The 23,012-nt window shown below is 34.3% G+C and overlaps 1 pseudogene; it reads left to right on the top strand.

The window, feature by feature from the left end:
* The first annotated feature begins 262 nt into the window (after positions 1 to 262).
* On the top strand, positions 263 to 381 carry LOC118613893 (annotated as a pseudogene).
* Positions 382 to 23,012: the final 22,631 nt, after the last annotated feature.

Below are 23,012 nucleotides of genomic sequence, written 5' to 3'. Positions count from 1 at the left end.
ATTGTACCTTTGTGGAGTTTACATTGCAGAAGGATGAGACAGATAATTAACAATTAATACAGTTAATAAGTAAATTATATGTTTTAAGTTAATATTTTCCCTCTAAAAAATATAGGACAGGACAAGGAATTGACTAACTCAATATTTATTTAATAAACATTTTTTATATGATTGAATATATAGTACTTTAAATTACAGTGTGTCTTGTGTTCATAATCTTAGAAGAAATGAGTTATGTTTAAATAAGTACTTAGTCTTAGTTGTCTATGGCCATACCACCCTGAACAAGCCCAATCCTGCCTGACCTCGGAAGCTAAGCAGAGTCGGGCCTGGTTAGTACTTGGATGAGAGACCACCTAAGAAGACCAGGTGCTGTAGGTGTAAAAAATAAAAAATAAGAGATTGTAAGCTGACAAGGTTCTTGGAATCTGTGAGGTCAACCAAGTGTTGCCTTGCCTAAAATACATACATACATACATACATACATACATACATACATACATACTTAGTTCATCTGTCTGTTTGCTTGGTTGGGTGAGAATATGTTCTATTGTTTGTTTGCTTCTTTGTCTTTGGTAGAATAAATGGGTGAAAGCTCAGAGGATGCTGACAGTACTAAGTGACTTGTTTTTTAAAAAAGATATTTTCCTTTAATTCTCATCTTTCCTTTCTTCCTTCTTTTCTTCCTTTCATTTAGTGTATTAAACAACTAGGTAACCCCTACTGTAATTCAGGAACTGAGCCTGTCACTGGAGATACAAGGCTTATTAATAAAAAGCTGTGGAATTATAAAATCTTACAGGTAGGGAGGCATGCATGTACAGAGGTCAAGAGGAGGTACCTTGGTGGGTGAGAGCCAGGGTTCTACAGCTATATCCTCTGGCTCGATACTAGGTTACTCTCTCTAGACAGTGATAATAACAGGATCTACTCAAAGGGTTTTGTTAAAATTAAATGAATTATTATTTGCAACATGGATAGAAAAGTACTTGCATACATTAAATACTTAGTACATTTTTATTTACTATTTTTATTATAATATGCTGTAGTAATTTCAAAGAGAGAAGCGGGCCTGGAAATTATGGAAGTCTATGAATGGTGGCACTAAAAATAGAAGGATGGTTCTTTGTTGTCTATAAATTAAGAAGTGAAATAAGATTCTCAGTTGGAATGAAGATCAAGTTAATTATGAGGCTCGAAGAGACAGTGAGTTTGGTAATGGCCCTCAGTAAAAAGTGAAAGCAAGACATGCTGAAGAGCAAGAACTATGTTTGAAATTTCCAGACAAAACATGTTGGAGAATAGAGATATGGTAGAACCACATCGAAAACATATATGGCAAGAAAAGAGTCTGCGTCTTTAAAGCCATGAAAAAAAAAATAGTGGAGATTTTACTTCAGTGGTTAATCTAAAACATTATTATTAGTGGATTATTTGTTGTAAGAAGTCACTGTTACTATTTTAAATTATAATAATTAATTGTAAAGTGCTTGTTATTTGAGAATTGAGAAACTTAGAATTCGTAATTTAAAAATTATAGCATTTTTGTAGGTTTTAGCAGATTTTTATATTAATTCTGCAAACTGTTTTTTTTACCTGTAAAATGGACTTGATATTATTAAATCAAGCATATTCTCATTTCAATCTTGTTTCTAGTTAAATATTCAAGCTATAAAATTTCACATGTTATATTTTCTTCTTGGCAGATCTTTTCGGGATATAGTTGAGCTCAAGCACTTTCATATGCTGTGCCGTTAACACTAACTTCAATAAATTAGATAATACATTGCATTGCTGCATTTCATTTGTTAAAGTAGAACTGGAAACTATTTTTTTTCCTAAAAATAAAAAAAAAAATAGTGATTTGCTTCCTGACATAAAACAGTCTTAAACACACGCACACGCACACACACGTTCATGAAAGCATGTATTTGTCTTCAAAGAGAAAAAAAAAAGATTTAGAAAACAGAGCAAACTTGCAAGAATTTTAAATCAATATTTGTATGACACCTTTTTATCTACTGCCTGGAAGAAATAAAAACACATTAAACTTTTTAATAAAAGTAAGTTAGAGTAATTGAGAACATTTTCAATCACATAATAAAGATTTGTTTCAGACATAAACAATGACTTTCTGTGAGTTCTGCCCTGACATCTAAAGAATTCAGAATGACATTCGCTATCCAACAGGGTTTTTCCTTCTGAAAACACAGCCCCCTAAGAATCCCTAAACTACTCCGCCTCCTTGGTTCCTGTGTAAAGCACCAGGCAAGCATGAGAAACTGACACTGGTTGGCTGAGGCTTGGTAAAAAAAAAGCCTGAACAATGGGGAGGCTTAAGCAGAATTTTCCTAGAAGCTCAAAGCTGCCAAACCAGGCTTTCAGATACTGACCAGTAATCTTAGGGGCAGGGGAGAGATAAAAATAAAAGATCATGGGAGGTGATCCTAGGCCAAGTAGACCATATCCCCAAGGTCTACATTTCGACACTCATTCATTCATTCATTCATTCATTCAACATATCTTTGGAATATGTTCTCAGTGCTAAGATAAAACAGTGAATAAAACAAAGTTCTTGCCCTCACTCTAGTTCAGGAGACAGACAAGAAACAAATATATGGTAAGTCAAGTGGGGATATATACTATAGAGAAAACTTAAAGATGGAGAAGAGGGAGTATTGGGATGGCTTTAGATTTGCCAGATAAAATACAGGACACTCAGTTAAATTTTAAATTCAGATAAACACTGAATTTTTTTAGTATAATATGTCCCATGCAATATTTGAGAATAATTTTTTAGTATAAGTATGCCCTTTGTGATATTTTGGGCATGATTATATTAAACAATTAAATACTTGTTGTTAGCCTAAAATTCTAATATAATTGAGTGTCCCTTCTTCCCTTCCTCCCTGTCACCCACCCCTGCCAAATCTGTCAACATTGTTTAAGTTAGAAGAGGGAAGAGAATTCTATTTTTATACTATGTAGTCAAGGAAGGCTTCTATTGATATAACCAAAAAATAAAAAATAAAGAAAAAAACAAAGACCTAAAGGAAGAGTGAGAGCGAATCGTGCAGATGTTTGAAGGAGTGTCCATTAAATAAAATAATATGTGATCAGAAAATCCCTGAGTTAGCTATGTTCCTAGGGAGCAGTGTAGATGGTGGCGAATGAGACAAAGTGGGAGAATGCAAGGAGATGAGCTCAGGGAGTTGGATGGGGGGGGGGGCAGATCCTATAGGTTTTCATAGGATAGCATTAGAAATTTGGCATTTACTCCAAGAGGGATGAGAAGTCATTGGAAAATTTAGGTCAGTAAATGCCATGATCTATTTGGATTTTAAATGGATATGCTTGCTAAGGAACTAAGAGGAAGGATGGAAGAAGGAAAACCAGTTAGAAGTCAATTTCAAAATTCCCCTCCCCCCCAAAAAATGACTGTTTTTGTGCAAGTGTGGTAGCAACGGGGTAGTGAAAAGTGAACATTTTCTTAATAGATTTTGAAGGTAGTGCTCATGAGATTTGTTGACAAACTGAATGTTGTGAGATTGTGGAAGAGAAGACAAGGATAACTGGGAGATTTGTGGCCTGAGCAATTGAAGGAATGGAGTTGACATGGACTGAGGAGAAGGCTGCAGAAGATACAGTGTTTAGAGGGCACTCAAGTGCGTTTTTAACTAGTTAGGTTTGTGGTGGCTTAGAAGTGGAGACAACTAAAAGGCAATAATGTATATATATGTATATATATACACATGTGTGTGTATGTGTGTGTGTATAAATAATCTGGTATTAAAGGGAGAGATCAAACATACAGACATGTTTGTGTGTTGTCAACATATGGATGTTATATAAAGTCACAAGACTAAATGATATTACCTAGAAAAGAGAGACAATCCAAGGATTGACCTCTGGGCACTACTACAGAAAGAAGGACAGTTAATAATGATTATGATGATGATAATAATAATAAATACCAGAAACAATTGATAAGAAGCATTTAGAGACAAAGAAGGAACATTTAAAGACATAAAAAAAAAAACCTGAAGAATAGTATCAAAGAAAGCAAGAGAAAAATACTATTTTAAGGAAGAAAGATAACCAGTTATATTAATGTTATTGATATTTTGTATAGTAACACTAACAATAACTCTAAGATCTTTTAACTATATTAGTTTCACTGAATAAAATAAGATAAAAAATAAAGCTCATGAAATCTATGATGGCACTTCTAATTATTATATCTCCTTTAACTCTGTCTTTCTAGATTGGAAATATTTTGGTAAACAATTCAACAATACAAGTATAAGTCAGTATTTGACAATTCCTGGCTCTTAATTCACTACACTTAGATTTTTTTCACCTTCAGTTAACTTTCACCTCCTCCTGGACCCTCTAGGTTTCCTGTTATCATATCCATTTTTTATCCAAATCTCTATTTTGAATATACCTGACTTTTACTAGCTTTTTCTATACTCACCACAAGGACTTTTACATTCTTAAATAAATATATGAATGCACAACCAGGCTAAAGTTTGACTTCCCTGACCATGCCTCTATTTATGATAACTAATAATCCACCTTAGTCTGAAGAAAAACACCTGAGGCATTTATTTCCTTAAAATAAAAACCTCTATCTAGTCTATGATTTACTCCCTTAGTGTTTTGCTAGCTAATCTAAAAACCAAGTCCAAATTAATGTGTTGAACAACTAATAGGAAAATATCCTCTTTCAAAAAATTGCATTTTAAAAGAAGTCTTTAAGCACATAGTAGCTGCTGAAAAAAAAAATGTTGAATAATTTCCCCATGGGAAGTTAGGTATGGGGACAGTTGATGGGAAGATAGTTTGGGGTAGGGCTCTGAGGAGTCATCCTCAACTCACCAAAAGTGGGTAGTGCCCATTTTCCAACATGCTTTCATACATGAGAGAATTACCTCATTCTTTACCTCAAGATAAATGCATAATTTGCAAAATACCTGGGGATTATTTTTAATCAGTAAATTTCTGCTTTATTTAGAAAGACTCAGGTATTTTCTCTACATAAAAAATCTACTTCCTATAGTTCTTAGTAATTTTGTTTCTTAGCATATTATGCTAATAAGAACACACTTGTTTAATAAAAAGAAAATTTACAGTTAAAAGTCAAGGTTTTTCACAGTTGTATTCCCAAAGTAGGCTCAGAGCAAGATTGTCCAACTTCTGATGTGGAGTCTAGATCTGACCAAAGAAATGTTTACTAGAACCACGAAGCACCGGAAAATCCTGTTCTGGCTCTGTAGTATGTTTGTCCTCTAGAGTGGGGAGTCAGCTCTGCTCACAAGTTCACCTCTGACTACTGGAGTCGGGCAGTAGCACTGTGCAAACTGTAAAAATGTCACCTTTGTTGAACCTGAAGACCTTCAGTGTCTGGGACCTATTCAAATATAATCTGATGCTAAGTTACTTATCGATCTCTTTCCAAATGCTCAGAACCTCACAAGTTAGTCTGAAAAACTGGATTGTAAATGTGGCCAGATTTCTAGAACATCCATCCCTGGTATTCGCCAAAAAAATCAAAAGAGCAGCCTTTTTTGTGGTACTGACTCTTCTGATTTCAGGCCCAGTTAAATACCAGGGACTTTCTACTTCTCTTTTGGGTGGGAAAATGAGGTGTAAGAAAACTACAGGACAGATAAAATATCTATATATTTAAAAATTAATGTTTTCATATTTTCAGGTCCGTGACTGAAAGTAACTTAAACTAATGAGTTTGAATTTTTTTTTTTTGTTTGAAGTAAAAAGAGCAGCATAGAAGAAAAATCTGAGGTGATTTCAGTGCCAAGACGAAAGGGTAATTTTGTGTCCTAGCTGTTCAAGTTGTGGGTTACTTTTCCACAACTATGCTTCCACTGCTATTAGTCTGCTCAGAGTTCTACCCTGACTAGTGCCCACATAATCTAATAATGAGCAGATGCTCCTGCTGTGGATGTAGCTCTCAGAAGATGATTTTAAAGGCAATTTAACTCTTTTATGATTTCAGGAGACAATGGAAAAAATGAAGAGTAACCTAACCTCCTAAAGTAATTAACTCAACTTGCAAACTTACCTAATATACAAAAAAGGACCTCAATTAACAATGATAGAAAACTAAGAGAGAATAGTATCTTAGAAAGTTTTCTCTTTTGTTTTCTGCAAGATTTAAGGGTCCTGGTAATTATCTTCAAACTATCTGGTTTCTCTTAGGGACTATTAATTAAATAAAGACTCATTACATAGTTTCTCAGAGGTGAAGTATTTCCATGGTGTAGCTGAGTGACATGTGTTAAATGTCCAGCAGGAAATGTCAACTGGCTAAACAAGGTCCATAGGAGCAAGGTTTTGACTGCAGATTTTGAGGAAGCAAAAATATATGTAAAATGATATGTAGCAAGACAATTTCCCCTTTAATCAGACATCTGTGGACACCTCAGAAATAATAGGTGTTCCAGATATCTAGAGAATAGATTATGCTTGAGAAGATTGCTCCAGATATGTATGTCTTTTTAGAGTGTAAATTATGAATTTTGGTTGTGTTGGTCACCCTCTTTTGGAATTCACTCCATAATTGTAGAAGTGAGGGTAGAGACAATCACCCTGTGCAAGATCCTTAGATTGATTGAAAATGTACTTATTTAATAATTTTAAATATTTTATACTTTTAACATAATGAATGAAAATATGAAGGACCTCCAAAACATAGTATAAAATAAACATTTATTTTCACTATCCATAGGTGAACTTTGACATTTGTTTTCCTTTTCCCTTCCTTTTACAAAAAATACATATATTAAGTTGTCTTTTGTTTTCTTATAAAATGGCATAATCTTCTGTAGTGTTTTCTTTTTTGATTTTTGCAGTTAGCGTTATATTTTGAGTGGATTCTATGCTATTAAATATACTTTAAAAACATGTTTTTCAATGGTTGCATATTATTCTGTTATATGATCCATCGTAATTTCTTAAATTATTTCACATTGGGGGCAGGAATAATGACTCCAGAGTTTTACCATTATAAATAATTATTCAATAAACAACCTTATACATAAGATTTTACAAACATTTTTCATAGTAAATTTTAAGATTTGATATGCTGACAAATAACTGTCCAGAAATATTTAATTGCAAAATTCCAGCATGTATATGTGTGCATTTTAAGCCTTTTATAGATGTTGTTTGTATTCTTTTTGTCCTTACTGGGGCTTCGACGTTTGATAAGGCTTGAATTCGTGTTCCAGTAGTTAGCTTTATAATTATACCTTATTTTAAGACCCTTAGTCTGTCTCTCTTTTTTAAATAACAGTATTTTTTTACTATGAATATTCTGGTTATCTATTGTTACCTAATGCACCATCCTAAACTTAGTGGCATAAAACAACAAAGTTTTATTATATCTTACAACTTTGTAGGTAGAAATTTGGGTAGAGCTCAATTGGTGATTCTTCTACTTCATGTTTCATAACTGTTATCACTTATTGGTATTCAGTGGATAGCTTGAGTTTCTAAAGGTCTCAAAATGGTTTAACATACATGGTTTGATAGAGACAGCCAGGAGGCTGGGCTCAATTGGGACTCTTTCCTTTCCTATATAGTCCTAGAGCCCTTCCAAGTGGTATCTCCAGCAGAGTATCCAAACTTATAGGGCAGCTCAAGGCATAAATAGTAAGTATTACATGAGGTCTTGGTGGAAGCAGAAAGTTTTCTTATGATAGAGTCAGCCTCAGAAATAGTTGAATGATACTTCTGTTATCTGTTGCTAGTCACTAAAGTGATCCCTGGTTTAAGGAGAAGGAAATTATACTCAAACTCTCAGTGAGGAGAGTAGAAAATAATTTGTGGCTATCTTTAATCTGCACCATTCATCCTTTGGCCACAAATTATTTCCTTTCTACAACATATGAAATACTTTCATCTGTAAAAATCTCATCCTCCTGTTGTATCAGTGTGTAGTCCAAGATTTTGTCATCTAAATTAGGTCCATATGCTCTTGTCCCCCCAAATGCAGCAGTGGGATAGAGATAGAATCAGTATCTACTCTGATTAAAAAAAGAGAACAGGGGGCATTAAACAGTTAATGGTTCACAGTAATTCTGTTATCGAGCACTGTTTATGGTCTTATTCAGCTCCCTAAAAAAAATGATTCTTGGAGAATCTTGGCTATACCCAGTTTTTGCCTCTGACTCATCCTTCTTTTTCCATTAGAAATTGCCAATATTTACATCTAGGTAGCTTTCTCAACATGCTTTGTATCTAAAAGTTTTTGAAGTTCAAATCTCTTTTTATCTTGTATAGTTTTTGTCCCTTTCAGTTTCAGTCCAATCTCATATAATTACCTTAAAAAAAAAAAAAAAGCTTTTTAAAAAACTTATCGCTTAATCTTTCACTCCATTAGACAAAAGCCATGTCCACAAATGTCTTTGAGATTAGTCCTTTATTTTAAGCTCCCTGTGAGATTACTGATGGATAACACCCTTAAAAGTCTTAGAAATACTTTTCTAAAATAGTTTTCTTAATATGTACCCTTTCTATGGCTCATGCCTTCTCTGCCTCTGAGAACTTAGCACAGTCCCTCACTACTTTGCAGTCTTTCCTGTGCTTCTTAGCATCTTCATGGCCACTATCATCAATGGATATAGTCCTTATATAATATATATATATATATATATATATCTGCCACCACTCACTATCCCTGCTTCATTTTCTCACTTTTTCACTAACATTCCTGTTGCCTCTTTCTGCAAGAATTACTGAAAGGCTTTATCAGTCTCAGCTGCCTTAATCAGCATTTACGCAATTTGAAATTTCTCTCCTAATTTTCCTGTAAATAGAGTTCATAGGCTTTGTGTTGTTGTTGTTTTTCCTTCTGTGTAGTTTACAAGAAAGGAGAGAAGTTTCAGCTTTAAAATCCTGCCATGTTTTTTACCAGATTTGAAATTGAATTATTTTTAATATTCTTATATTTGAAAAAGATCACCTTTAGAGGTGGATGTCAATCTGATAAGAGATAAAATGAAGTATTTTGAAATAACCAATTTGCTATTACCTTAATTTGTATGGACAGAATTTACCGATGCCACCTGAGTATCACAAATTTTAATAACAAGGAATATCTCAAATTAAGCACCCCAACTTTCATTTCAGTAATGAATTCAGTTTAGTAAGAGTTGGAGATAAGATGAAGAAATAGAAATAGGAAATCTAGTGTAAGCAGAGGAAGACAATATCTAACAGTTTGTTCATAGTATGAGTCAAAATGAACTGAACTCAAAGCAGCTAAATTGAGAAGGCTAAATCCAAATGGACTTATCCATAAATATTATATTAATATTGGGAGAAAAAAATCTCACATTGTATTTATATTAAAAGAAGCATGTGCATATTACAAAATCCAATATAAAAGTTAAATAAAGTCTCAAGTTAAAATCTATTCTTTCTAGATCCTCTTTAACTTGATCTCCACATATATGTTCAATTAAATTGATTAGTCAATTCTCAATTTAAATGTAACATTCGAGGAAGGCCTTCTCTGAACTCTCAGTGCAAAGTAGCCCATGAGTCTCCATCTAGCTCATCTGTTTGTTTTATTCCTTATAGCATTTTTTACTCTCAAATGTTTTCTTGTCTTTATTTTTCATGTTTTTATCATCTCCTGCTCCACTTACCTCAATAAGTTATAAACTCCGGAAGAATGAAAACTTGTGTGTCTTTTCTGTACTGTTTTCTCTGCATCTCTGCATCCTGGTGCCCAGTTTATAAATAATAGAAATAACATGGACATTTCAGACTGGTGGCCATGTGCCCCAAATTTTCCACGTCCACAATTTTCTGCTCTTAGACATGCTCAGATGCAAATGGGATCTCATTTCAATAAATTGGCTATTTTTAGTATTTAAGACGCTACCAACTTTATCATCTTTTTCAGTTGTATTTGATCATTTTACCAACATTCATTAATTTTAAAAGTTTGTAAGTTGTATATTTTGTTTCCAGTGTTATCTAGTCATGGAGATAACTTTGCTCTTTTAACATATATTTTCTAGTGTTTTGTTTTGTTTTGTTTTCATGTAAACTGTTTCACTGGCTTTTTGATTAGCCAGGACTGTCCCAACATTATTATGCAATAATAATGACAATGAGAAGTCTCCTTTGTTCCTGAAATTAATGGGGATCTCTCTAGTAATTTAAAATATGGTAGGCTGATTAACAATTTAAGAGCTATTCTATATCATGGTTAATGTTTAATGGAATTATATTTTATTCAATCAAATATCTTTAAAATGATGAATTTGATTGCTAGTACTTGTATTTGGTATTTTCACATTTATGTAACTGAGATAAATATTCAATATACTTATTTTTTTGTTATCCATTTCAGATTTTGTCATCAAGTATTTAGTTTTTAAAATTTCTTCTTATCATTTCTAGGCTCTAGAATAAAGAATAAATAACTGGTAATTTTATTCTTTGAAAATTTAAAAACAAGCTATTATTTAAACTAACATGTTGGCCTAGAGCCATCTTTGAAGATTTTTTTTTGTAATATTTACAAATTATTTCATGGTTATTTGCATGTATGGGTTGTCTATTTAAAGTTGGAGAACTGAGAAATGTGGATTTTACTAGAAGATTTCCCAGTTCATCCTAATTTATAAAATAATTAAGAATTATGCATTTTAATTTTTTATAACCATTTTATCAAATGATTTTGTTAGAAATAGTACAGTTGTTGGGAGCACAGTTTATAGGAGAGTCAAGGAGAGAGGTGCTGAAATTCCATCTTTGATACATTAACTTTGTGATAATAGTAAATTAACCTCCCAACTTCAGTGACCACAATAAATACATCAGAATTTTTCTTTGAGTAATAACTGAAATACTGTTCCAAGCTACAGAGAAAACATATAATGCATCCTACCTATTTATTGTGATAATTATCATTATGATCATTTCTCTCAATTTTATTTGCAGGAAGTTTTTTATGTTTTACACTTCTTGCATTTTTTTAAAAAATATTTCTATTATCTTCCTTTTTTATAATAAATTAATTTCTACTTTTATCTTTCTCTTATTTTCTTTAAGTGTGTTTTCTCTTTCTAATTTATTAAATTGAATGCTTGGCTTATTTCCATTTTTTTCTTATTAGTTATAACAATATTCCGAGGCTGCAACTTTGTGTCTGCATATCACCTTGGTTAAATCTCATGAGTTAAAATGTACTAATTTCATTTTTTTCTAAATAATACGTATCTGTTAATTTTTATTTCTTTTTTGTTTTTGTTTTTAAAATTTATTTTAATTAGTTTCAGTTATACAAAACATTGTTTAGACATTTCTATAGTTCATAATACGATCCCCCTAATTGCTCCTTTTCTCCTCTGGTTTTCCACCTAGCCAATATATTAATGCTAACTACATTTCCTTTGCTGTCTCCCATTCCCCATGACCATCCATCAACTACTAATTTGTACTTCTTTAACCCTTCACCCCATTCTCCTAGCTCCCCAACCGCCCCTCCCCTCTGCCCGTCACCAAATTGTCCGCTATATTTGTGAATCTGTTTTTGATTAGTTTGTTCTTTTTGTTCCTTAGATTTCATATATAAGTGAAATCATATGGTATTTATCTTTTTCTGTCTGACTTATTTCACTCAGCATAACAACCTCTACACCTATTCATGTTGTTGCAAATGGTAGGATTTTATTTCTTTTAATGGCTAAGTAATATTCCATTGTATATATGAACCATAATTTCTTTATCCAATCATCTACTGATGGACATTTAGGTTGCTTCTATATCCTGGCTATTGTAAATCGTGCTGCCATAAATATTGAGGTGCATAGATCTTTACAAATTATTGTTTTTATTTTCTTTGGATAAATACCCAGAAGTACAACTGCTGGATCAAAAGGTATATCCATTTTTAATCTTTTGAGAAACCTCTATACTGTTTTCTATAGCGGCTGTACTAATTTGCAATTCCACCTACAACGTATGAGGATTCCCTTTTCTCTGCATCCTCATCAACACTTGTTGTTCTTTGATTTATTGATAGCCATTCTGACAGGTGTCAGGTGATATCTCATCGTGGTTTAAATTTCCATTTCTCTGATGATTAGTGACCTTGAGCATCTTTTCATATGTCTATTGGCCACCTGTATTTCCTCTTTGGAGAAGTATCTATTCTGGTCTTATGCCCATTTTTTAATTGTCTGTTTAATTAATTGTTTATTTAATTGATTGCTTTTTTTGTTGTTGAGTTGTATGCATTCTCTACATATTTTGGATATTAATCTCTTATCAGATATATCATTAGAGAATATCTTCTCCCAATCAGTTGGTTATCTTTTTGTTTGTTGATTGTTTCCTTTGTTGTATAACTCCTTTTTATTTTGATATAGTGCCATTTGTTTATTTTTTCTTTTGTTTCCCTTGCCTGGGGAGATATATCTGAAAAGAAATTCCTGTTAGTAACATCAGAGATTTTACTACCTATATTTTCTTCTATAAGTTTTGTGTTTTGGGTCTTACATTTAAGTCTTTAATCCATTTTGAGTCTATTCTTGTATACAGTATAAAAAGGTAGTCCAGTTTCCTTCCTTCCTTCCTTTCTTCCTTCCTTCCTTCCTCCCTCCCTCCCTCCCTCCCTCCCTCCTCCTCCTCGTAAAGACAAGACACGAAAGGAAGGAAGCAAGAAAAGGAAGAAGAGGGAATGGGCAGGCAGGGATATGAAGACGGAGTGGGAGGGATGGGCACTTCATTGTCTGAAGGTATTTTTCTGGGGTCTTGTTTATTTCGTATTGCTTTCTGTCATTACTTTCTTTCTTCTTTTCTTTATTTCTTTTTCTTATTCTTATCTTCCTTCCTTCTTCATTTACTTCTTCATTCATTCATTCCTTATTCCTTCCTCCTCCTCCCTTCCTTCCTCTCTCTCTTCCCTCTCCCCTCTTTCTCTCTCTCTCTTTCTTTCTCTTCTTTTTTTGCATGTATCTGTCCAATTTTCCCAACACCATTTATTGAAGAAACTGTCTTTACCCCATTGTATAGTCTTACCTCCTTTGTCATATTTTAAGTGAGTGTATAGGCATGGATTTATTTCTGGGCTTTCTATTCTGTTCCATTGATCAATGCTTCTGTTTTTATGTGAGTATCGTGCTGTTTTGATTACTGTAGCCCTGTAGTATAGTTTGATATCAGGTAGTGTGATATGATACCTCCAACTTTGTACTTCTTTCTCAAGATCGCTGTGACTTTTGGGGGTCTTTTATTTTTTTCATATAAATTTTATTTGTTCTAGCTCTCTGAAAAATGCCATTGGTATTTTTCTAGGGATTGTATTGAGTCTATAGATTGCTTTGGGTAGTACGGCCATTTTAATGATGTTGATTCTTCCTATCCATGAGCACAGTATATGCTTCCATTTATTTGTATCTTCTTCAATTTCTTTGTTTAATGACATAATTTTCTGAGAACTGATCTTTTACCTCCCTGGTTAATTTCATTCCCAGGTATTTTATAGTCTCTGATGCATTATAAATGAGATTGTTTTCTTAATTTCTCTTTCTGAAAGTTCATCATTGGTGTATAAAAATGCCACTGACTTCCAAATATTTATTTTGTAACCTATCTCCTTATGGAATTCATTGATCAGTTCTAACAGTTTTTTGGTGCACTCCGTAGGGTTCTCTCTATATAGTATGGTGTCATCGGCAAATAATGGGAGTTTTACTTCTTCCTTTCCAATTGGAATGCTTTTTATTTCTCTTTCTTGTCTTATTGCTGTGGCTAAGACTTCCAATACAATGTTGAAAAGGAATGGTGAAAGTGAACATCCTTGTCTTGTTCCCGATCTTAAGGAAAGTACTTTTAGCCCTTCCCCATTAAATATGATGTTAACCATAGGTTTGTTATATATGGCCTTATCATGCTGAGGTGTGTCCCATATATTCCTACTCTGCTGAGAACTTTTATCATAAATGGATGCTGGATTTTGTCCAATGCTTTTTCTGCACCTATCGATATGATCATAAGGTTTTTATCTTTTGATATGTTAATATGGTATCACATTAACTGATTTGTAGATATTGTACCAACCTTGCATCCCAGGAATAAATCAAACTTGATTGTGGTGTATGATATTTTCAATGTATTACTGAATTCGGTTTGCTAATATTTTGTTGAGGATTTTTGCATCAATGTTCATAAGAGATATCGGCCTATAGTTTTCTTTTTTTGTAATGTCTTTGTCTGGTTTTGGAATCAAGGTGATGGTAGCCTCATAAAAGGAGTTATGGAGATTTACCTCTTCTTGAATTTTTTGGAATAGTTTGAGAACAGGTGTTAATTCTTTAAATATTTGTTAAAATTCGCCTATAAAGCCATCTGGTTCAGGACTTTTGTTTTTTGGGAGGTTTTTGATTACTGATTCTATTTCATTGGTGGTAATCAGCCGGTTCAGATTTTCTGTTCTTGACTCAGTCTCAGGAGATTGTATGTTTCTAGGAATGTGTTCATTTCTTCCAGATTGTCCAATTTGTTGGCATATAATTGCTCATAGTATTTTTTTATGATGCTTTGAATTTCTGTGGAGTCTGTAGTTATTTCTCCTCTTTCATTTCTAATTTAATTTGAGTTCTTTCTCTTTTTTCCTTGATGAGTCTGGCTAAGGGTCTGTTTATCCTTTCAAAGAACCAGTTCTTGTTTTCATTAATCCTTTGTATTGTTTTTCTAGACTCTATTTTATTTGTTTCTGCTCTGATCTTTATTATTTCCTTCCTTCTGTTCACTTTGGGCTTTGTTTCCTGTTCTTTTTCTAGTTCTTTTAAGTGTAAGATTAGATTGTTTATTTGATCTTTTTCTTGTTTCTTAAGGTAGGTCTGTATTGAAATGAATTTCACTCTTAGGACTGTTTTCACTGTGTCCCATAGATTTTGAGTCATCATGTTTTCTTCTGATTTCTTCATTGAACTCATAACCCATCATTTAGTAGCATGTTATTTAGCCTCCATGTGTTTGTGTATTTTCCAGTTTTTTAATAGTTGATTTCTAGTTTCATACCACTGTGATCAGATAATACAGTAGATATGATTTTAATCTTAAATTTATTGAGACTTGTTTTGTGTCCTAACATGTGGTCTATCCTAGAAAATGTTCCATGTATGTTTGAGAAGAATGTATATTTTGCTGCTTTGGGGTAAAATGCTTTGAAAATATCTATTAAATCCATCTGGTCTAGTGTGTCTTTTAGGCCCATTGTCTTCTTGTTGCTTCTTTGCCTGGAAGATCTGTCCATTGAGGTCAATGGGGTATTATAGTTTCCTACTATGAGTGTATTACCATTTATCTCTTCTTTTGTGTCAGTTAATAATTGATTTATGTATGTAGGTGCTCTTATGTTGGGTATATATGTTTACTAGTGTTAAGTCCTTGTGGTTTATTGATCCCTTTATTATTATGTAATGCCCATTTTTGTCCCTTTTAATAGCCTTTGTTTTAAAGTCTATTTATTTAATATAAGTATTGCTACCCCAGCTTTTTTTTTTTTCATTCCTATTTGTGTGAAATATCTTTTTCTATTTCTTTACTTTCAGTCTGTGAAGGTCTTGTTTTCTTATCTATTCAACTACCCTATATCTTTTGATTGGAGCATTTAATCCATTATACATTTAAAGTGATTACTGATAGGTACATAGCTACTGCCATTTTATTATTTGTATTTGTTATTTCTGTTTTCTTTTTTACCCGCCCACCCTTTTTTTGTACAGAAGTCCCTTTAACATTGCTTGTTAATGTTGAATTCCTTAAGCTTTTTCCTGTCTGGGAAGCTCTTTATCTCACCTTCCATTTTAATCAAAAGCCTTGCTGGGTAAAGTATTATTTGTTTTAGATTCTTGTTTTTCATAACTTTGAATATTTCTTGCCAGCGCCTTCTGGCTTGCAAAGTTTCCATTGAAAAATCAGCAGACATTCTTATGGGGGTACACTAGTAAGTAATTAGCTTCCTTTCTCTTGCTGCTTTTAAGATTCTCTCTTTGTCTTTGACCTTTGGCATTTTAATTATAATGTGTCTTTGTGTAGGTCTGTTGGAATTCCTCTTGTTTGGGATTCTTTGTGCTTCCAAACTTGTATGTATAATTCCTTTGCCAGGTTAGGGAAGTTTTCTGTCATTATTTCTTCAAATAGATTCTCAATTCCTTGCTCCCTCTTTCCTCTTTAGATACTCCTATGATCTGGATATTTTTTTATGTTTCATGTTGTCCCAGAGGTCTTTTAAGCTATCCTCATTTTTTAAAATTCTTTTTTCTTTTCATTGTTCTGATTGAGTGTATTCTGCTACCTTGTCTTCCAATTTGCTGGTTCAATCTTCTGCTTCATCCAATCTACTGTTGAATCCTTTTGGTGTATTCTTCATTTCAGTTATTGTCATCTTCACTTTTGCCTGGTTCTTTTTATGGTTTCTGTGTCCTTTTTTATGCTTACTATCTCTCTGTTGAGGTTCTCATTGTGCTCATCCATTCTCCCCATAAGTTCTTTGAGAATCCTTATAACCATTATTTTGAACTCTGTCTCTGGTAGGTTGCTTGCCTCCATTTCATTCAACTTATTTTCTGGAGTTTTCTCCTGTTGTTTCATTTGTAGCATGTTTCTTTGTATTCTCATTTTATTAGCCTCTCTGTGTTCATTTCTATGTGCCAAGGATATCTGTTTCATCTCTCAGGTTGGCCAGATAGCCTAATGTGGAAGGTGTCCTGTGTTGCCCAGTGGCACACTCTCTCAGTTCACAGTGAGACCGACTGCTGTCTGAGGCTGTCTCACAGGCCTCTGAGATCCCCAGACACACTATTGCAACTCCTGTAAGTAGCAGAGGTCTGCTTGCCACTGATTTTAGTGCAGTGCTTGCCCTATACTAGCCAAAGTTTGTTGCCTGTGTGGATTGGGAGATTGGGAGGGAGGGGGAGGGCTGTGGCAGTTCATTGTCAATGGCCCACCTGGGGCAATTTGTGGGTAGTGTAGGGTGGGGTCTCAAAGAGACAATGACCCTCAGATCAACACAGCCTCAGTCTTGCTGCAACTTTGGCAACCATTGGCGTGTTCCCACAGAAGTCCCAGAACAGAGCAAGACCAGTTGCTTTCTGGACTAGCCCACAGATCCCCAAGATCTGCCCACATTTGCATTGGCAGCAGTGATCTGCCTGACCCTATCTCAGAAAAGGGGCTCACAGCCTTGGCAGGCAGCTGTGAATGCTTGGCTCTGAAATCTGTACTGGGGATGGCAGCATTCCAGCAGCAAAAGCCTAGAAAGATCTGTAGGTTGGGTGGGATGCCAGTGATACAGACTTTCTCAGTATGGATCCTACACAAACCTCTGACTCATCGCTGGTGTCCCGAGGGAGTGTCCACTGGTTGAAAGCCTATGCATGGGTCCTTCGAAGGGGTGTCTAGGATTACAGTCTCATTCCATCTCACCCAGAGGGCCGGAATTCCCTCTGGTTCTTTCGCTCAGAGTTATTGGACTCTCCTCTTCCCTGGGGTGGGGAGCCACCAAATGAGGCCAGGATTCCCCTCTCCTTCAGGGGAACCCCTGCAGCCTCTCTCTCCCCCTCAGTGATCTTCCGCCACTCGTGAGTGTGGGTCCAGCCAGATTCCTTACTTTGTCCCTCCTACAGGCTTTCATGAGGCTCCTTTATATTATCAGACATAGGTGTTACAATCAGCTGGGCTTCAGGTGATTCTCCACGTTGATTATTTTATAATTTGGTTGTAATTTCAATGTGTACCTGGAAGGAGGTGAACCCTGCTTTTACCTAGTCTGCCATTTTCCTCGTCAATTTTTATTTCTTAACCCAAATGGAGTTATTTAGATAAACTGTAAATTTTCTAACAGAATTTTTGCTTGTTTTGTTTGTTTCTTTAGGCTTTTATTATTATTATTATATTGCATGGTGGTCAGAGAATGTGCTCTGCATAATTTCTGCTTTGTGGAATATATTGAAATACTTTGTGGAACGACTCATATTTAAAATAAATTTATTAATTTAATAATAGTAATTGCTTTTTTTTCAAATTATTTTAGGAGAGGAGGCATCTGAGAAATGCAAAGGGAAGGGCTTACAGAAATGACTGACTCAACTGGTTATAGATTAAGCACATCCTATAGATCTCTGAATGGCCTTCTGGAAACTCTTGTCACACCTACAAGAGAAAAGGCCTGTAAATAGATAGGACTGGTGATCTGGGAATTCCTTCCCCCTTGCAGCCCCTACTTGAAACTCCCCCTCCTATCCTGAGTCAGGAGGTGCATGTAGAATCACATGTCCTCTGCATGGATACTAACTACAAGGGTACATAAGCTGTAAGAAATCTAACCAAGGAGAACTCGTGCTTTGGTGCGGTTAAAGCCTCATGCGCTCCACCGGCATTAAATTCTCCTTCCTCTAACAAAGTTGTCTGAGCATCCAATTTCCTCCATCAGGTGTTGCTTCATGCAATAATTTATATTTTTTTCTGGACCTATTAGAAGCACCAAGGACAAAATTGTGTTAAAGTCTTTGACAAAAGTTCTGTTTCTATTCATTTCTAATGTTTAAAATGCTATTTATATAGTATATAAAGTTTTGTGACATTTTTACAAGTTTATTTTAAAGTGAACTTTTTCTGGGTAAATGGCTTTTCATACTCATTAATTTTTCCTTCAAATGCATTTTGGTTTTACATGAATATTTCATCTCTACTATTAAATTTATGGACAACTTTTCTTGGTAAAAATAAAGGTCATCTGAAGAGAACTGAAAAGATCACAGGCCATTGTAATACATTTAGAGCAAGGTAACTGCCCTTGTGCTTTTCTGGAAGAAACATCTCTGCCTAAAGAATTTTCTACTGACATGCAGGTGATAACATGCAACATTAGCATGAAAAAAGTATGAGAAATAAGGATTTGCTCTTGACTAGTTAAGAAATAGGCTTACCAATTCACAATTTCTTATGGGATCAGACTTTAATACCTAATAATCACCTTTGTCAAGGAAAATATATTCAACACTGTGGGAAGTAATTGCAATTTATGAAAATGTTTTGAATTAAAGAAAGAAAAATCAAAATATTGCTATCAGAATGGTAATATGAAGTTGGCTCACTGTGCTAAAAGGAAGCAGCATCTTGATGAGCTCTTTTATTGGTCATCTTCTCAGATTAGACTTCATGGACTTCAAGTCTAGATGACTTTCCTAGCTTTGGTTTATTAAATTCATTCTTCATCTTCACAATTAAAAAACCCTTTTCTATAACACCTTAAAGAAGATTGCAATAAATTCCACAGGTACTTTTTCCCCTTAAAACTTTATTTCACTTTACTATCTTTTATTTTTTTTTCTACATTTAACTACTTATACAAATCCCTGCTTAATGCTTTTTCATTTGTCAATGTCTTCTATTTCCCAGTCACAGATGGTAAGCTTCTAGAAAACAGGAATCTTCTTCTGTTTAGTTTGCTCTGTAATAGGCTGAGCACATAAACATAGTTAAAAATCTATCATTATTTGCCAGCTACTTCCTTTCACTAGGGCTATCAATCCATACCTTACCCTACTATCCCCACAAAAGAAATTGGAAAAAAATTAATTGATGCTAGTCTGTTTTAGGTAGAGAGGTAAGGTATAAAGATGAAAGAAATTTTCATTTTACTTTTAACTTTTTAATCTTTGACCACAATTATTTAGAAACTATTTGACAGCACCTACAATATACATATAGTTGAAAATATTTTCATAAAATTTGCAATTGCATAGTTAATTGGATAATTGAATGAGAAGGAGTAGCAGACAGGTTAGATGCAAGTTGCTGTATCATCTCATCAAAGGAATCTAGTCTCTTGTCTCAATCTATCCATTAATTTTCATTGATGTTTCAACCACATCATAATTTACTGATTACTGAACAAGCTATTATCTATGTAGTCTGATATTTGGGGGACTTGACAAGAAAATTGTCTGGAACATGCAGTACCTGGTGGAGGTTAGAATAAAACAATGCCAAAATAACGCTGACTCAATTTCAGGACATCTAGGATCCCTAAATAGTCTGTAATTAAGGAGGAGTTGAGGAGGAGTGAGACTTGTATTATGTAAAGGAGGAATACATAATTGAATTAATCAGTGGGGGGGGGGCTGGGGAAGAAAATAAAGATCAAAGCTCAAATAACATCAGATCCTGTTGTTGGCAATGACATTAATGATGAAAAGATTTCTTTGTTCTTTTCCATTTTATACCACCCTACTTAAAATGAATACACTATTGCAAAATTTATAATTTACACAAAGATCCTGACTATTTTGAATGTTAAAGGGAAGCTTTAACAGGTTTAGCTTTAGGCATTTTAGAAAAATCCTCCCAATACTTCCTACATGGAACATTAAGGTTGGACATGAAAGCTGCTGACAATGTTAAGAGAAAGAAAACCCTTAAGAGTGAACACTGTTATCGGTATCTTACACATAAACTGGGCAGTTGGGAATAGCCTCATGGGGCCATTTCCAGGGAAAGCCTCACCTGCTAAGGTCAGAACCTCAGGAGTTTTAAAGCAAGGGCATGCTTCATTACAATGTGGACTGGAGGTGAACAAACAGATCCCATCACTCTTTGGAGGAGCAATTTCAAGGCTCGCCCCAGTGCTCAGGCATAAATACACTAGCAGGAGGCCCTTTAGAAGGGATTCAAACAAGTTATAGTACTACCTGAATGTGAGCCAGGCCAAACTGCTAAGGCCCAAATTAAAAGGAAACAGTTTATAGGCTGTGGGACCTCTTACCAATCCACCTTTTTCACTGGGGAGAAAAAAAATACCTTTTGCAGAGGTGATGAAAACCTGTATTAAAAGGTGACACAGCGGAAAAAAAGGGGGGTGTGTGGCTAAGCCAATTGGTGAGTATTTCAAAAAACAAGAAAAAAAAGCCAATGTGGTTTTAAAAGTATTTAAGCGGGGAGGGAAGAGAGGGAAGAAAAACCATGGTATATTCTATGACTAAGAGTTCCAGGACAAATGATACTAATAAGATATTTAGAAAATTCAAGAATTTTGTTATATTTAAGTGAACTTCTGAGTTTTTGTTTGTTTTTGTTTTTTTAGTTACATATATAAACGTGTTGATGGACACTTATAGCAGTGTGAGATGTAAGGTTTGTAAAATCTAGTCAAGAAAGTAGGCCCATAGCAAAAGCCAATGTTCTTGATAAGTCTAGAAAGAAGTCTCGCCAAAATGCAATTTATAAATTTAATAATTGCTCTTCTCTGCTGTGTATATTAGCGTATAGATGACCTTTGTCATACTTCAAGCTCTCTTATCCAAAAGCCTAGGCATTTGCAGATACGTGTATACTTCAATTTAAAGTTTAAAACTTTATTAGCATTGCCCGTTACAGGTTAAAGTTAGAATTCATAGTAATATATATCTGGCATAATTATGTTAGTGGTTTTTAAGAAAGTGCCAATATAGGATATATTTTATGATTCAGTCTTAATATAAAAGGTAAAGATGATTTGCTAGATCGTTCTCTGACTAGAGATAATAGAAGTGTGTCACCCAAATCCTCCTACAAGAAGGGACTTTTTGTTCCAACTGCCAGCAGACACATCTGTCAGCTCTTTAAGGATTTTCTTGAGTTTACCTGGGCTGCTTCCCCTAAGACATGCTCTTCTTGCCCCCATACTATCTCCATTCAACGACTGACAGAGGTAGATGTAAGTATCCAGCCATTTCTGCCCAAGATGAGGCAACTCTGAAGGGCTACATATACTGTAGAGCTCCCATGAGCTTTTGACTAAAAGTTATGGGATTGCCGTGACTGTTCAACTTCTCTCTCTGTCCAATCTCAACTCCTTTCCTGACATATTCTGCTTGTCAAAATCCCTCTCAGTGCCTGCTTCCAGAGAAACCAATCTGTGAATATGATCATATTTAGAGGATTTCTAGTAATTGTGCTGTGATTCAACATTATTTTAAAGATTAGACAATTAAAGTACAAATGAACAGAACCTGCTTGGGATGCATAGTGAATTACCTATTAGATACCAGGGCTGTGATTTTCTAATATGCTGATTAGCCTCTCATTCTTCTGATTGTAAGACTTGCTGGAGACATTCAGTAAGAAGGCCAGACATTGGAAGTTGTATTTTCTTTGGCAAGTGAAAATCTAGGCTGTCAGGTGACTTCGGTTGTAAATTAAAATTATGTATAGGATAGCTAATAAACTAAAACATACGGCATATTAAATGAGAATCACTGTTAAGTTTCAATCTTATTTTAAAAAGATTTCTGTCATATATCTTACATTTTCAGTAGAATTAAGTAACCGGAGGGGGTCTTAGAGATTATGTAGTTTATACTGTTCAATTGTTGCTCAAGTAGAACTTGAAACTATGATATTGGAGTAAAAAAAATAAAAGTGGAAAGGTGCTCTGTCTGGGCCACAAATAGATAAACCCAAAGAGAGTCAATGCATTATGTGGTATTGGGTGTAGGTATTAACCATGAAAATTGTGGACAATCAAGGTCTAACCTTCTTCATGTTGGTTAGCCAAGTTTTGGTAACCAGTTACTAACATACATTTTCTTCCTTTCATATGTAAAATGGATAATGAAACTATATGACATATCCTGATACTTATTTTCATGTATTTCAAGCCTTCAAATTCAATAAAAGTACTCATTTCAATCATAAATGATAATTTAGTATTTGCTATGTGTTAGGCAGTGTTTTTAGGTTCTAGGAATATAGTAGTAAACAAATACAGAAAGTCTCTGACTCATGGAGCTCATATAGCTGATAGATGAGATAACTAATTATAAAAGCAATTAAGTAAATAATTAAGTATAGTCCATTAGTGTATATTTTAATGTCAAGTAAGTTATAAGAATAAATATAGAGTAAAAGGATTGTGACATTATAGGTTGCTCAAGGTAGGATCATAAATATTGGATGCTGAGAAGTTAATTTTGAACAGA

The sequence above is a fragment of the Rousettus aegyptiacus genome, unplaced genomic scaffold (genome assembly GCF_014176215.1).
Source record: "Rousettus aegyptiacus isolate mRouAeg1 unplaced genomic scaffold, mRouAeg1.p scaffold_m13_p_2, whole genome shotgun sequence".
Classification (NCBI taxonomy): domain Eukaryota; kingdom Metazoa; phylum Chordata; class Mammalia; order Chiroptera; family Pteropodidae; genus Rousettus; species Rousettus aegyptiacus.
Note: the sequence above shows the minus strand (reverse complement) of the source record. Positions and strands in the feature narration are given on the sequence as shown.